Source organism: Globicephala melas, chromosome 2 (assembly GCF_963455315.2).
Source record: "Globicephala melas chromosome 2, mGloMel1.2, whole genome shotgun sequence".
NCBI classification, from domain to species: Eukaryota; Metazoa; Chordata; class Mammalia; order Artiodactyla; family Delphinidae; genus Globicephala; species Globicephala melas.
In genome coordinates this window covers 54010814-54027350 of record NC_083315.2, presented here as the reverse complement: position 1 = coordinate 54027350, position 16537 = coordinate 54010814, and the positions used below count along the sequence as shown (strand labels likewise).

Here is a 16537-nt window from a genome sequence, read left to right as displayed (position 1 = left end):
TGAAGTTCTGGTGGGTACACTGAGGAAACTTTGAGACAAATGTCTTAGAACAAATATTTCTAAATTAATATGTTCCAAGGAATGAGCATTTATAGTTCTTGTCATATTTTTTTTAACATCTTTATTGGGGTATAATTGCTTTACAATGGTGTGTTAGTTTCTGCTTTATAACAAAGTGAATCAGTCATACATAAACATATGTTCCCATATGTCTTCCCTCTTACGTCTCCCTCCCTCCCACCCTCCCTATCCCACCCCTCCCGGCGGTCACAAAGCACCGAGCCAATATCCCTGTGTCATGCAGCTGCATTCTTGTCATATTGATTGCCACTGAATATCTTTGATGTATTCCTTATAACAACTTGTTACTAAATATTACATTAGGAAAGTTTTCTTTCTCAGCTCCCTAATTTTCCTTGTGCTTTGCAGATTGGAAGTGATGTTAGAGAGAAGGGATATTTTGCTGCTTGTAATTCTCACTGCCACACCAAAGAAGTGCTGTTTTTGTCACTTGCACTAGCTCCATTCTCTGGGAAAAATCAAAACAATGCCTTCCATATGTAATATCCAATTTTAATAAATGTATGTTCCTAGAATATTTTACTACGCAATTTAGAATTTTATTGCTTTTGTGAAGTGTCTGTTAATCCAAAGAGTGTGAGGCATTAATAATCTGGTGAGTCATATGAGGCACTTTTCCACCCCCAATTTTTGCACTATCTGTCTTTTGAATAATTTCAGAAACATCTCAGTAGAATGATAATATGTATTACACTATGCATATACATAGTGAACGCTCCTGTCTTGTATATAGTTGACAAATGGACTCATCCTACTTCTCATCTAGATGCACATTTATCTTTCCCACAGGTTGACATGTTCCAAAAACTGGGTTTCATAAGGATGAGTTTATCCCTTCCCCGTGAGATGAGACATGAAGGAAAGTGTTGGGAATAATTCTACTTCCCATCATCAAAGGCCTGTGTGAATTCTCACAAAGGTAAGCATTTTGTCCTGAGGATACTGATATTCTTTTAGGGACTTGCAATGTTCCAATGACACTGAGAGTCTATCTGCATTAGTCAGACATGGAACTGGATCGCTGACTGGGTTTGCTGGTCTCCATGACTTAGCAGCATGGACTGTGTATCCAGTGGTGATGGGATCCTTATTGTTCCGTGTCTGTCACCTATCTCAGGCTCACAATTGCTTTATAAACATGCTGGGGCCAATGATGGCTTCAATAATTGATATGTTGGAAAATCTGGACAAAATAAGTGACAGAATCACTGCTCTGAAACTGAGTTCAAGATATATAAAAGGACATATAACAAAATTAGTGTTACTCTGAAGTAGATTGTGATAATTTAAGGTGCATTTGTAAACCCTAGGGTCAGTACTAAGCAAATAACTCAAAAACATTAAAAGAACTACCAAAGAATTAAAATAGTACAATAAGAAGTATCTATTTAATACAAACAAGGCAGCTAAGAATGAACAGAGAAACCAAAATGATATGACATCTAGAAAACAGATAGGAAAATGGCAGGCATAAATCCAACCACATGACCATTATATTAAATTTAAAAGACAGAAACTGGGAGATTTAATTTAAAAAATTAAACAGGGCTTCCCTGGTGGTGCAGTGGTTGAGAGTCCGCCTGCCGATGCAGGGGACACGGGTTCGTGCCCTGGTCCAGGAAGATCCCACATGCTGCGGAGCAGCAGGGCCCATGAGCCATGGCCGCTGAGCCTGCACATCCGGAGGCTGTGCTCCGCAACGGGGAGGCCACAACAGTGAGAGGCCCACGTACCGCAAAAAAAAAAAAAAAAACGAAAGAAAATTAAACAGGTATACATTGTTTATAAAAGAGATACTTCAGAACAAAAAACACAAACTGTATGAAGGTAAAGGATTAGTAATTATATCATGCAGAGAATACCCAGAAGAGAGCAAGAGTGGCTATACTGACATCAGAGAAAATAGCCTTTATGGTAAACTATTACTAGAAATTAAGAAGGATATTATATGATAGAAGGTTTAATTACATAATCATCAAGTAATAGTGTCTCAGATTACATAAAGCAAAACCCAACATAATCAAAAGGATAAATAGGCAATTAAGCAGTAACATCTGGGCTCTTCAGTACCCTCTTCTTAATAATTGATAGACCAATATAGAGAATCAGTGTGGTTATAGCATACTTGAGCAATCTTATCAACCAACTTGACCTGACATATATAGAACACTCTACCTAACAATAGCAGAGCACAAATTATTTTCAAACACATCTGGAACATTTTCTGACATAGGTCATATGCTAAGTTATAAAACTGAACTCAGTGAATTTTAAAAGATTGAAATTGTGTAGAGTATGTTCTGTGACCACAGAAGAAATTAAATTAGAAATCAAACAAGTCAATCTGGCTTATTACTAAATATTTGGAAATTAACATCTTTTATAAGAACCCATGGTCAAAGACAAAATTATAAAAGAAAACATTTAGAACTGAGTCAGATACAACTAAAGACATGCCTAGGGGGAAATTTATAGTTTTAAATGATTATATCAGAAAAGAGGAAAAATATCAAACAAATAATCTAAGCTTTAACCCTAAGAAGCAAGAAAAAGACTAAACTAGAGAATTAAACCCAAATCAAGTAAAAGGGAGTAAATAATAAATTTCTGAGCAAAGATCAATGACATAAAAGTAAAACCCAGAATAGCTATAGGGAAAACCCATTTAACTGAAAGCTAGGTTGGTTGGAGGAATGCTACTATTTGTCTCATTGTGTTTTCTTGAGAGGAGGTGGCTGTGGAGGAAAGCAATGTTCTAGTTGCACTTTAAACTCAGTAACATGCCATTGATATTAGGTTTGCATTACTATCAGTATCAGTGCTGATCTCTGTGAAGTTTCCAGAAGATTCATTGACAATATACTATCATTCAAATTTACCTGTTGCTAGTCAGTGGTTTTTTTAATTTGTTTTTGTTTATTTGTTCGTTTTGTTTTGCTTGTCAATAGTTTAATCTCTTTTGGGAGGACCCTTGTTATAACATCAGATACATACATTAATAATATGGTGAGTTCTCCATGGTTTCCATTCCTGTAGATTCTAGAATTTTTGACACTTCTGTGCTTAACTCAAAGCATAAAGGCATTGGACATTTAGAGTGCTTGAATAGTTCCTTCCTTTTTAGGAATGAAGATGATGTTGGGCCAAAATGAGGTATATGATTGAGAGAAGGTCCCTGAAACCTCAGCAGTGTGTCCTGTTGAGTGACCATTTGAAGAGAATGGGAAACTGCCTCAAACACAGTTCATGACAGAATGGAACACTCTATGCGCTCCTTACCTGTTTAGTTATTTTTCTCAAATTAACAAGTATTCACAGTGTATTCTCAACATAGTCGATGTCATCCTCCTGAGGTGAAAAATTGGTTCTTGGGAATCAAAAGAAATCTTAAATATTACAGTGGTTCATTGTCCTCCAAACAACCATAGTACATAAGCAGATATACAGCATATCTGTGGTACTAAAATTTGGGGGCAGTGTTGAAAACTAGGAGAAAATGTCTAAGAAGGATATCCAGGCAGGTGATGGGAAAAAAAGGTTGTGAAACACTGTTGAACATGTTTCTGCCATCCAACTATATAAAAAACAGGTGTGATGTAAGCCAGAGCACTTGCTACCATTTGCCAAGATTTCCTTAGTAGTAGCAGGTTTTACAGAGACAGTGATTTAAGAAGGTTGTGTTTCTTTTTCCATTAGAGGCACTTAATATCCTTCTCTTCCTCAATACATTATCTTAACTTAGGTCTTAAATATTTTCTGAAGAAGTGTGTCTGTGTAGGTTTCTTTGAAGGCAATGGATGCTTATCTTCTATTGGAACTTTCAGAAAACTCAAAGTCCACATCTATATATTTTCCAGCAGGAATATTTAGGACTAAATTTGCTGTGTCTGAGACCAATGGCTATTGCAATAGCCATTGTGCAATAACATATGCACAATGATATGCTTTTTCTCACCCCTAAGATTTCCAGACCTTTGTTTAGCAGAAACCAAAGTTCTGTTGGACACAAGTTATCTAGAGTTATTACATGTATGTCACTATATGGTAAGAGATATAGTTATTATAAAAATAACATCTTTAAAAAGTTGTTGAAATTTTAGGTAAGATTATTTTGGAAAACTATGTTGGAAAGTAGAATTATAAGCTATCACATTATGATAAATATTTCTAAATTTGTTTATTGACTTGTCAGGAAGCAAGAAAATGAAATAAGACAGTGGCCTTGTATCAATATGTTTATATTCAGAAGACCAATGCATGTTTTAACAAGTGTATGTTTTTTGCTTAACTTTAATATAGAAGTTAAAATTTTACTCCTTTACATAAATCTAGTATTTCAATATATTTTAATGGTTAACATGATAATAGAAGAAAACCTGTAAATACATTTGATAAAATGTGTGATATAGTGTTCCGCAGATGACTTCAGAAAGAGTATTCAGACATCTTTAAGATAGATACAGTTTTTCATTTGTTCATCGGGTGATCAGCAAAGTTGAGATCAGTAAATCACATGTAAGCCATTGTTCTCTGCATTTTTGAAGATAATCTGAACATAGTAATCAAATGTGTTCTTCATTTTGTCACATCTATAGTTATATTGAGATTGCTTAAAAATCATATATTAAAATATTGTATTTATGTATATGTTTTAGATGAAGAATAGTTAGTACACTTCTGATTATTGCACAGAACTGTACCTTTTCACTAGATTATTGTTCTGGGGCAAATTTTAGACTATTTTTTTAAAAAGAGTAATTTAGCTTAATCCAATGTTTCTAGGTATTTGGATATTATTGACAGGCATATTTTTTCTAAAGATGGTTTTATGATAATTGATAAACTAGAAACAATTTTCTTTTGCCATTGGAATTGTTGGGAGCGTCTGTTGGACTTCAGCAGGTTGTAATAGAGAAACCATGTTTTCATTGATCTGTACATAATAGTAAAAAAAATTGTTTTCTAACATTTAGTCTTAATGGAATGGGAATATTTTCCCTTGCTAACATAATTATTGGTCAGATACTCTCTGTGTCTATTGGACCTCAGGGGGGAAAGAGAGCAGTGCATGTCTGAAGGTCGTGCACATAACACACAAAGGACTTAGCGACATCCACCCTGCCCAGTCTGTGTGTAGCACAGGATACCCACATTTTATGAATGTTTTATTGTTAAATTAGATTACGTGCATGTGTGTTTGTGTACAGTTTATATGTACACATAGGTGCATTTATATCTGCATATACTCTTTCTTAAACTGTTATTTTTCCTCTTTTTTTTTTTTCCTGTCAGGTGATAGAGCCTAGAAGGAAAGGGAAACTGTCTATGCTTTTGCCTTAACCTTTGAATGTCAGTTCTAGAGAAGGAGGTGACAACTTACTTCTCAGCCAGTGCTCTCCCTTCCCACCTGTGGTCCTTTGGACACCCTCGCAGGTATGACTATACAGGCAGGGAACTGCATGTTTATTAGAAAAAGGCCTCAGGTGGATAGGCATTGATAGATCTTGCTCTTCTTAAGTTTGATGACATTTGGTTGTAGCTAAATAGCATTAAAAACCAATCCAAGATCCAGATGAGCGTGAGAATAGTAATTGGAAGTTACAGCTTTGGGTCATAACAGGTCTTCCTAAATGGGGGTCTTTCCTCAACTATTCTATCCTAAAACTAAATTTACCTCTATAGGACCATTTACTAAGTTACTTCTCAGCTCTTTATTTGTATGACTGATTCATCAAATGGGGTTTTAATTTCTTATGGCCTGATGTTTTTAGATTCATTTTTGTGACACAAGCGCCTAATGGGCTGTCAGACATAGAGTAGGATTTCAATAAAATTTTATTGAGAATAGATATATAAATAGATGATATAGAGTGATTTTATAAATAACCTGGCCAACTAAGCAGAAAAAAATAAATGATAAAAAAGAAACAATTTTCAGCAGGATCCAGGCAATCCAGTCAGCTTTGGAAATGTACAAGAGAGAAAGGTTCTGATACAAGGTGTTGATATTGAGATGTATAGAATTATGAGCAGCTAGCTAGGTATAATTTCAGAGCTGCGTAACGGAGTAGAAAGCAGCTTCCAAATTAAATCAATCTGGGAGAGTACCGAACGGTGACTTCCCAGCTTCCAGCTGAATTGCCTTTTTCACTGGAAGTGGTGTTTCTTTTCTTTTCTTCCCCCCCCCCCCCAGAAGATGACTTCTTGGGAACTCTTTTGGGAATGAATGATACCAGTAAATCCCTGAAGCAAGATTCTTCAGACAGAGCCTATTCACCTACCTGTTGTCCAAGGGCTACCCTCTGAAGGTAAGGTTTTTGTCAGAATAATCCTCGCTTTCTAGTAGCAACCGCATCTGGGTAGAAAGTTAGACATTAATTTTCTGAAGATTGATGACTTGTGGTTACATTCTAATTGAAAGGCCAGATTGTATAATGAGTTAAGAGATATAACTTCTGACCTGTGTGAGGTGATACCTCACTGTGGTTTTGATTTGCATTTCTCTAATGATTAGTGATGTTGAGCATCTTTTCATGCATTTGTTGGCCATCTGTATGTCTTCTTTGGAGAAATGTCTATTTAGATTTTCTGCCCATTTTTGGACTGGGTTGTTTGTTTTTGTGATATTGAGCTGCATGAGCTGCTTGTATATTTTGGAGATTAATCCTTTGTCAGTTGCTTCATTTGCAAATATTTTGTCCCATTCTGAGGGTTGTCTTTTCGTCTTGTTTATGGTTTCCTTTGCTATGCAAAAGCTTTTAAGTTTCATTGGGTCCCATTTTTTATTTTTGTTTTTATTTCCCTTACTCTAGGAGGTGGTTCAAAAAGGATCTTGCTGTGATTTATGTCATAGAGTGTTCTGGCTATGTTTTCCTTAAGCATTTTATAGTGTCTGGCCTTACATTTAGGTCTTTCATCCATTTTGAGGTATCACCTCACACCGGTCAGAATGGCCATCATCAAAAAAATCTACAAACAATAAATGCTGGAGAGGGTGTGGAGAAAAGGGAACCCTCCTTCACTGTTGGTTGGGAATGTAAATTGATACAGCCACTATGGAGAACAGTATGAAGGTTCCTTAAAAAACTAAAAATAGAACCACCATATGACCCAGCAATCCCACTACTGGGTATATACCCTGAGAAAACCATAATTCAAAAAGAGACATGTACCACAATGTTCACTGCAGCACTATTTACAATAGCCAGGACATGGAAGCAACCTAAGTGTCCAGCGACAGATGAATGGGTAAAGAAAATGTGGCACATATATACAATGGAATATTACTCAGCCATAAAAGGAAACGAAACTGAGTTATTTGTAATGAGGTGGATGGACCTAGAATCTGTCATACAGAGTAAAGTAAGTCAGAAAGAGAAAAAGAAACACCATATGCTAATGCATATATATTGAGTTTTAAAAAGCAGTACTGATGGACCTAGTGGCAGGGCAGGAATAAAGATGCAGATGTAGAGAACAGACTTGAGGGCACGGAATGGGGGGGAAGGGGAAGCTGGGATGAAGTGAGAGAGTAGCATTGATGTATATACACTACCAAATGTAAAATGGATGGCTAATGGGAAGCTACTGTATAGCACAGGGAGATCATCTTGGTACTTCGTGATGACCTAGAGAGATGGGATAGGGAGGGTGGGAGGGAGGCTCAAGAGGGAGGGGATAGGGGGATATATGTATACATATAGCTGATTCACTTTGTTGTACAGCAGAAACTAACACAACATTGTAAAACATTTATACTACAATAAAGATGTGGGGGGAATAAAAGAGATACAACTTTTCTTGTATATCTTCATAGTTTTCTACATCTCAGTTAGTACATTTACTGTTAATATGAAAGATTTCCTTAACTTTTCTTACCCAACAAACTAAACTCCTTGGCTGGATCCATTGTGTTATCAGAGAATTATTATATGCATGAGATATAATAGATTCTCAATAATTATTAGACTGGAAGGTAGACAAGTAGTTTTGCCTGAAATAATTGAGTCAATGAATGAGTGACCTAGAACTTTAAAGAGCCAAATTCAGAGGGGAAGAGACAGATAAATATCTGAGATAGTTGGAGATCTCCATCATTTTTTGGCCAAGCAAAGGAGAAAAATGTATCACCAGTGTTTTGCACCCTTTAGGAAGTCTTAAAGTCACTTTTCTGGCCATAGCAGCCACCCAGTTGCTGAAAATGTGGTTTTCTCTGTGTATTCTGTGTAGATTTTTTCCAGAACATGTAGAGGAAGAGTGTACAAGGATTTCATAGCCCCCCTGACAGGCTCCTTAGAAAATGTGTGCCTCACCTTTGCCAATTTTCCCCACTGTGTCCTTGCAGGTGATGACCACAGAGACGAGGTGGATTTGTTACTGTGGGTACCATTACTTCTACCATCAGCTTCTTCAAAACAATGATACAGTCTTCTTTGTGCATGGAAACTCTTCTATTTCCTGTGTTGCAGTGGATTCCTCCTGCAGATAAGAAATGCTTAACTGAGAAATGCTCATGTTGGGATATCATCGATGAGACTTTAATTTGGGCATGGTGACTGTTTCCCTTGCTTCCACTTGACTCAATCCCAGGAGCCTCAGTAGAGGAAATATTATTGCACAAGAAACTCAGAATGATGGAATTGCTCAGTGCTCCCATAAATATACATTTATAATTTTCATTTGCCATGTGGTAAATTTAAAAATTAAGTTCTATTAAAATTTTTTCAAAAATTCAAAGCATATCTAAATATCTAATATATAAATTAAGTGCCCTCCTCTCTCCCAATTCTATCTCCTAGAGTTATCCTCTATTAAATAAGTTGTGTGCATTCTTTAAGTGGATAGATGCACACACACACAAACACACACACACAAGATATTTTGGGGGGTTCTGAAAGTGGAGCTATATTGTACACATTATTCTTCAAATTGCATTTCATTTAACAGTTTTTTCAATACCTTTTTCTGTTTCAGTAATACATATCTGTGTCATTTGTTGAATGACTGCATGATTGTTTTGTACATGAAATATAATTAAATGTTTTAAGCATTTCTCATTCATAGATATTTATGTTAGCACCAAATTTCTGTGCAATGAACCTCCCTATATATCAATAATTTGCATTTGTCTATTATATCATAATAAATTACTCAGCAGTGAAAATACTGGGATTAAGTATATGCACATTTCAAATTTTGAAAATGATCACAAGATTTCCTTTAAAATGTGGTAACAACTTTATCCTCAAATGGCAATGAATGAGATTGCCAGCTTTCCCACAACCTCACAGATAATGAATTTTATGACTATTTAAAATCTTTGCCAGTGTGATAGCCCAAACTATTGTCTTAAATTGTATTTCTTTCATTTTTGAGTGTGATCATTTTTTCATATGTTTATTAGCCATCTGTATTTTTAAATTTTCTTTTTATATCCAATTTTGGGGGTGGGTGGAGGTTTTAATCTCTTGCTAATTTCAGAGAGCTCATTTATTATTGGGGGAATAAGCTTTCGATTGTCAAGCATTACAGATATTTTTTACACACTTTTAAACTTCATTTTTGTTATAAGAATGTGTATGACTGTTATGTGTCCAAGTATAACCATGTTCGCTTCTATGGCTTCTGAGTTTCATGTCATTTTAGAAAGATATTTACACTGATCCCATAAAACTCTCCACCTGTGTTAACTTCTAATTATTTTGTGTTTTTTAATTCAAATTCTTAAATCATGAGAAAGTTTTTTTATTTCAAATCTTAAAGTTGCCAAGTTATTTGCCATTACTTGCGATTATTTGCCAATAATTGCCCATTTATCTGTAATGCCATCTTGCATATATGCTGTATTCTCATCTGTGACTGGCTCCATTTTTGTTCTGTGGGTCTGTGTGTCTCTTCTTCTGCCTCCTGTCTCATGTGTCTTCTCATTGGAAGAAATTACAGTTTAGACTGCAATTTCATCAACTTCAATAAATTAATTTAGTGGAGAATTGGTTTTTAACAATAGTCTTCCTATCCAAGAACAAGGTATGTCTTTCTTTTTATTCAATAATTTTAATTACTGTTAATATTTTCACTTTGTGGTGGGGGTATCTTCTTTCAGTTTATTTTCTTACTTGCTAATTTTTCTATATCTGGAAGTTTTGTTTTGTTTTGGGGGTAAGTGATCTCCTTACTCTTTCTCATGGCTTTTCAGAATTTTTTTTCAAATTATGTACTAAATCCTTTGAAAATACTGATAGTTGTGATTCTCCTCTTCCAAATGATCTGGATTTTAGTTATGTTGATAAAATTCACTGACTGATACTTTCAGAGCACTTAAACAATTGTGGGAATATTACCCACCATTGATTTAATTAGGTTTTAATGGATACTTCTTGGGTTTGACCAGCATGTTTTTGCTGGTCTATTAAGCAAAAAGACTCTCAGAAACCTACTGCAGCAAGGGAAAACACCACTTTGACAAGGTTTAGTAGTGTTTCAAAAGCAGGAAATTAGGGCTTTGAGGGATGGGTTGATGTGGTTTAAGGCAGGATTTTCAAGGCAGGGAACTGGTTAAGAGTGGGCAAAATTTGTCCTGCGATAGTTTGAAGTCGATGAAAGAGTAAGATGAGGACCTTGATGTGAGTTTAGATAATCAAATTTTTGTCTGATGAATGAGCTACTTCCCTATATGAATAATAAGTTATCAATGATGGAAGAACTATTTGCTTAGATGAACAGACTGAATTTATTTGTTGGTTTACAGTTCTATCTTGTTTATAGAACCCTGCTAGGGGTGGTATCAGGTCTTAGTTCCAATAGGTAAGTTATTTTGATGTAAGTAGTCTCAGTCATCAAAGTAAGATGCTAATTTTAAATTTGAGATTCTTGTGTATTGTGTTAGGAAAAGTCTCTTACCTTTGATATATTTCTAAAGAATTTTAATCAAAACCAAGTGGTAGATATAATCAAATGCTTTTTGCATAAACAATTATATTATTCTTTAAACTTTTATCATTGTGAAATAATTCATTTTTAATATTGAAATTTCCTTATATTCCTTTTATTGTTTATTCAGCAAACTCATTTTGGTTAAAAAGAAGTTTTGCTTTTTAAATTTACTACTGAATTATGAGTATCTTAATTTGATTTGGAATTTTTGCAGGTGTACTACTTAGATGAAACTGATCTGTAATTTTCTTTTTTGTTCTGTTTTTGTCATGTTTGTATATTAGATTTTCTGGTTGTGTTAAAATAATTTTAAGGATTTTCTTTTTACTCTGTGCTCTAGAATGGGTTGAAAAGGTTTGGCATTAACATCAGCAGTTAAGCGAACACATCATTTAAATCACCTGAATTCTCCTTTGTTTTTGGTGGTTTGGAGTAGAACTGAGGCTAACTATCTAGAAAGTGTTCTCACTTTTTTCTACGGTTATTGCTTATTTTTTGTTTTATTATCTTATATTTAACTTGTTTTCTACTAGAAAATCACAGTCCAAGTAGATTTGCAAACACGGTATGTAGGATGAAGTAATACAAAGTGTTCTTTCATCACTCTGTTAATTTCTCTTGTCTCAATTAATATCCATTTTCATTCCAGTCTTGGTTGTTTCTGCTATGTCTTTTTTAATGAAATGAGTTTGACTCATGGATTTTTATCATCACTATTTCTCCATTCCCCTGTTCCCCAATCAGCTCTTTGGTATAATTTATCAGTGTTGTTTTTTTTAATGTTCTAATTTATTTATATATTTTTTCTGTATTCCTCTGTGGTTTTTTCCTAATAAATTCTTAAACATGTGTAATCCACTGATTTTCACTTGTTCTTGGCAATGAAAGATTTTCTCTGTTCTGAATTTTATAAAACTTCACACAGAGTATAAGGAGAAAAGAACAGTGACTTTACAAATACCAGTAACCCAGGTTCTACCACATTTTGCCATATTCACTTCATGTTATTTTTAAAGTATTTTTAAATAAGTTAGAGAAATCATAACACTGCTTTCCCCCAGAAGCATTTTTTAAATTTTATTTTTAAAATCATAATATATGTTACAAAATTCAAAATTGAAAAAGTGATTTTCAGTGAAAGGTAATATATCTTTTCAATTCTGTCTTCCATAACCACTCAATTTCCCTTTCCTGGAGACAACTATGTTACAGTTTCTTGCGTTTCCTTTTGGACATACATATACACATACACACACACATCCCAAAATGTGTGTGAGTGTATGCATAGATATACACACATACTTTTATAGTGTTCTGTACTTCCTTTTATGTTATATATCTATGTAATGTGTAAATATTTTTAATATTTCTAGCAGATCAGCTCATATCAGTAATGAGCTTCCTTATTTTTTAAAAAAATATACTTTTACTGATTCTGATGAACCCAGGGGCAGGACAGGAATAAAGATGCAGATGTAGAGAACCGACTTGAGGACACGGGGAGGAGCAAGGGTAAGCTGGGATGAAATGAGAATGGCATGGACATATATACACTACCAAATGTAAAATAGATGTCTAGTGGGAAGCAGCTGCATGGCACAGGGAGATCAGCTCAGTGCTTTGTGACCACCTAAAGGGGTGGGATAGGGAGGGTGGGAGGAAGATGCAAGAGGGAGGGGATATATGTATACATATAGCTGATTCACTTAGTTATACAGCAGAAACTAACACAACATTGTAAAGCAATTATATTCCAATAAAGATGTGTTAAAAAATATCATTTTACACAGGTAAAATTTTCATAGTTATATGCATAGATCTTAATAGTGTAATTCAATGAGTTTTCTTAAAAGTATATACCCATGTAACTACTACCTTATTCAGGAGGTAGAGTATTTTTTATTACTTGAGAACCTCCCCTACTGCATCCTTCCAGCTAAGCCTAATTCTCATAGGAGACAATGTTCTGATTTCTATCATCATAGATTAGTTTTGTCTGTTCTCACAATTAATTAAATGAAATCACACAGTATATGTCTGACTTCTTCCACTCATCATAATGATGTTGAGATTTATCCATGTTATTCCCTGTATCAGTAAGTTTAAATTTTTTTCTGTTTAGTTATAGAGTAACATTCCATTGAACAGGCATATTGCAATCTGTTTATTCATTCTCCTGTTGATGGACATCTGGGTTGTTTCCAATTTTTAGCTATTTTGAATATGTTAGCAAATCTTTTATGCAATTACCTAAAAATGGAATTTGCTTGATTATAAGATATGTTTTGCTTAATTTTATAAGGAACTGTCAAAGAGTCTTCTAAAGAGGTGGAAATTTTTCACACTCTCCATATATATCAGTGACATATGATATTTTCAATTACTGTCCATCATCACCAACACTTGAAGTTGTCATTCTTTTAAATCTTATTCACTTGAGTGAGTGTGAGATGTTATCTTATTGTGACTTCAGTTTACAGTTTGGTCACTTAAGATAAAAAAATTTTCATAAGTTTAGCTGCCAGTTTTAAATCTTAGGAAAAGTTTCTGTTTAGTTTTTCCCAAAATTTTATTTATTATTTTGAAGTAATTTTAGACTTGCAGGAAATTTTCAAAAATAGTACAGAGTTCTTATATATTATTTACCCTGATTTCCTAATGTTAGCATCTTATATAACCATTATTATAACGTTAATACATGTAACAATCTTTGAAATACGTAAATACTATTAACTAGTCTGAAGACCATAATTTTAATTTTTCCAGTTGTCCACTAATGTTCTTTTTTCTAGTTCAGAATCTAATTCAAGATTCCATATTGCATTTCTTTGTCATGTTTCCTTTTTCTCTATGCCAACCCCCTAATCTGGGGGAGTACCTCAGTCCTTCTTTGTATTTCATAACCTTGACACATTTGAGAAGAACTAGGCTGTAATTTTGTACAAAAGTCCTCAGTCTGGCTTGTCTGATACTTTAATGATGAGATTGGGGTTATGCAATTTTGGTAAAGATAACACAGCGATGATAGTATGTGCTTTTAGTGGATCATATCAGGAGTGCATGAAGTCAATATGTCTTATTTCAGCAAATGTTAAATATGGTCACTTTTGGTTAAGGTGGTGTATGCCAGGCTTCTCCACTACAAAGTTACTACTTTTCTCTTTTCAATTAACAAATATTTTGTGAGGAGATACTTTGAGACTATGCAAATATTGTCTTTCTTATCATACATTTACTCACTAATTTTAGTACCCATTGATCATTCTTGCCTACATAAATTAATACTATGATGTTTACCTAATGATAGTTTTCTATTTCCATGATACTTTCTACACTTATTCATCAGAATTTAACTATAGGGAAGAACTCTTCCCTGCCCCCCTCCTCTATTTTTTATGTATTCGGTCGTTGTTCTACATCAATATGGATTTATGATATTTACTTTAGTCTATGGGTTTTCATATATTGTTATAATTATTTATTTTTACTTCTAAAATTTTTTTTAAGATTTGACCATTGGGAGCTCCTTTAAAGTTGGCCCCTGTGTTCTTTTACCATGCCCACATAATTTTTTGAGCACTTACTTATTTTCTGGTTCCACAGATGTTCTAGGTTTATCTTATGTTTTCCTTCCCCAAACCTGGAATCAACCATTACTTCAAGGAGCTCTGGTTCTTTGTATTGGAAAATAATATTTAGAAACCAAGATCTGAGTGTTATGTGTGCTCATTGCTACTGGGAAATCATTTCTTCTAGGCCCTACTAATGCACAGAGTTGGGAAATATTTTTAGGTTTATTCATACACACATGCACCCACCTAAAAAACTTCTCTCTCTCTCCATCTGTGTGTTTGTATCTCCATACTAATGTTTCTGATTATGACTTATTTTCTTCTTCCCTCTTTCCCTATTTGTAACTCCTTTCTCTAACAGCAAGAAACCTACCTTTCATTATCCACAATAGTTTCTTATTTCCTTAATCCAATATGTAGTAGTTTCAGAATCGCTAAAACATACCCCTTTAAAAATGAAAGCACTAACTAAAGTACAGTGTTCAAATACAGGGCTTTTGTTTCTTTACCCTTACAGTATCCAGTCAACACGTTAAATAGATAGGTTAGTTTTTCCCCCGAACCCCCTACATATGTTAATCTTAGAGTCAGGTATTTCTCTTATTGTTTATATTCCAATTTGAGTTACTCCTCCTCATGGTTGACTCTATTTATTTTTGCAGTATGAAGCATTACTGTGGTTCTAAGAATTAGAACTCTGAGGATTGTTGTTCTTCCCCCATTACTGGTCCCATTCCTCCCACCTTTCCAGGTAACTAGTCTCCTTAGTTTCTGGTTTATCTTTTCTTTTCCCCTTGTTCACAACTGGGTAACTACATGTATATTTTTTCATATCCCCATCCTTCTTACATGAATGGCAGCATATTGTAGATGGTCTTTTACAGTTTGCCTTTTCCACTTCATTATCATGGAAATCATTTCATCAGTATGGAGATTCAAAGAGGTCTTCCTCAGTGTTTTGGTTGATACTTAACTCTGTACATACTGCAATATGTTCCACCACTCTGCTCTATGGGAATTGTTTACAGTAGTTTTAAATTGCAGAAACTTTTAAATTGGGTTGTTTCACTCTTCATTTGTAAGTGTTCTTTATATTATGGGGATACACATTTCTTGACCAATATTTGTATTGCAAATGTTTCTCCCATTAAGTAGCTTACATTTTCCTTCTTTCTTTCTCTTTATTTTCCTTTAAATGACCATGTGGTCTAAGTTTTTAAATAGCCCAAATTTTCTAATTGTTCATCCCTTACTGCTGTTATTCTCACTCTATTTTCCTTTTTCTTTTGCTCTTTTTTTTTTAACTGAGATGAAATTGACATAACACAAAATTAAACCTTTTAAAGTGTAGTATTTAATGGCATTTAATACACTCACAATATTTTATAACCACCAGCTTTATCTAATTCCAAAACATCTTCAGTACCCCAGAAGAAAACCCTTACCCATCAAGCAGTCAGTAGCACTCCCCTTTCCTTACATTTTCATTTTTAAGTTGTTTTTATAGGCAGACATTTTTAATTTTGATGAAGGTTCAGTTTGATTCTTTACTTTTTAGTGTTTATTGAGAACTCACTGCTATATTCTGTTTTCTTCTAGAAGCTTTATTTTTTCACATCTTTATTGAAGTATATTTGCTTTACAATGTTGTGTTAGTTTCTACTGTACAACAAAGTGAATCAGCTGTATGTATACATGTATCTCCATATCCCCTCCCTCTTGAGCCTCCCTCCCAAACTCCCTATCCCACGCCTCTAGGTCGTCACAAAGCAGGGAGTCGATCTTCCTGAGTTATGCAGCAACTTCCCACTAGCTATCCATTTTACATTTGGTAGTGTATGTATGTGAATGCTACTCTCTCACTTCATCCCGGCTTCCCCTCCCATCCCTGTGTCCTCAAGTCTGTTCTTTACGCCTGCATCTTTATTCCTGCCTTGCCACTAGGTTCATCA

At 34.5% G+C, this 16537-nt stretch overlaps 1 long non-coding RNA gene across 26 annotated transcripts in view; it reads left to right on the top strand.

Moving 5' to 3' along the window:
* LOC115849793 (uncharacterized) overlaps positions 1 to 11867 on the top strand; it is a 48381-nt gene extending 36514 nt beyond the window's left edge. For 25 of the 26 annotated variants that reach the window (XR_009562909.1, XR_009562898.1, XR_009562895.1 and 22 more), the window contains 4 exons: positions 871 to 1000; positions 5374 to 5514; positions 6275 to 6389; positions 8426 to 11867. This is a non-coding gene — a long non-coding RNA (uncharacterized lncRNA). The remainder of the gene's footprint in view (positions 1 to 870; positions 1001 to 5373; positions 5515 to 6274; positions 6390 to 8425) is intronic. The other variant, XR_009562912.1, reaches the window with a different exon arrangement.
* Positions 11868 to 16537: the final 4670 nt, after the last annotated feature.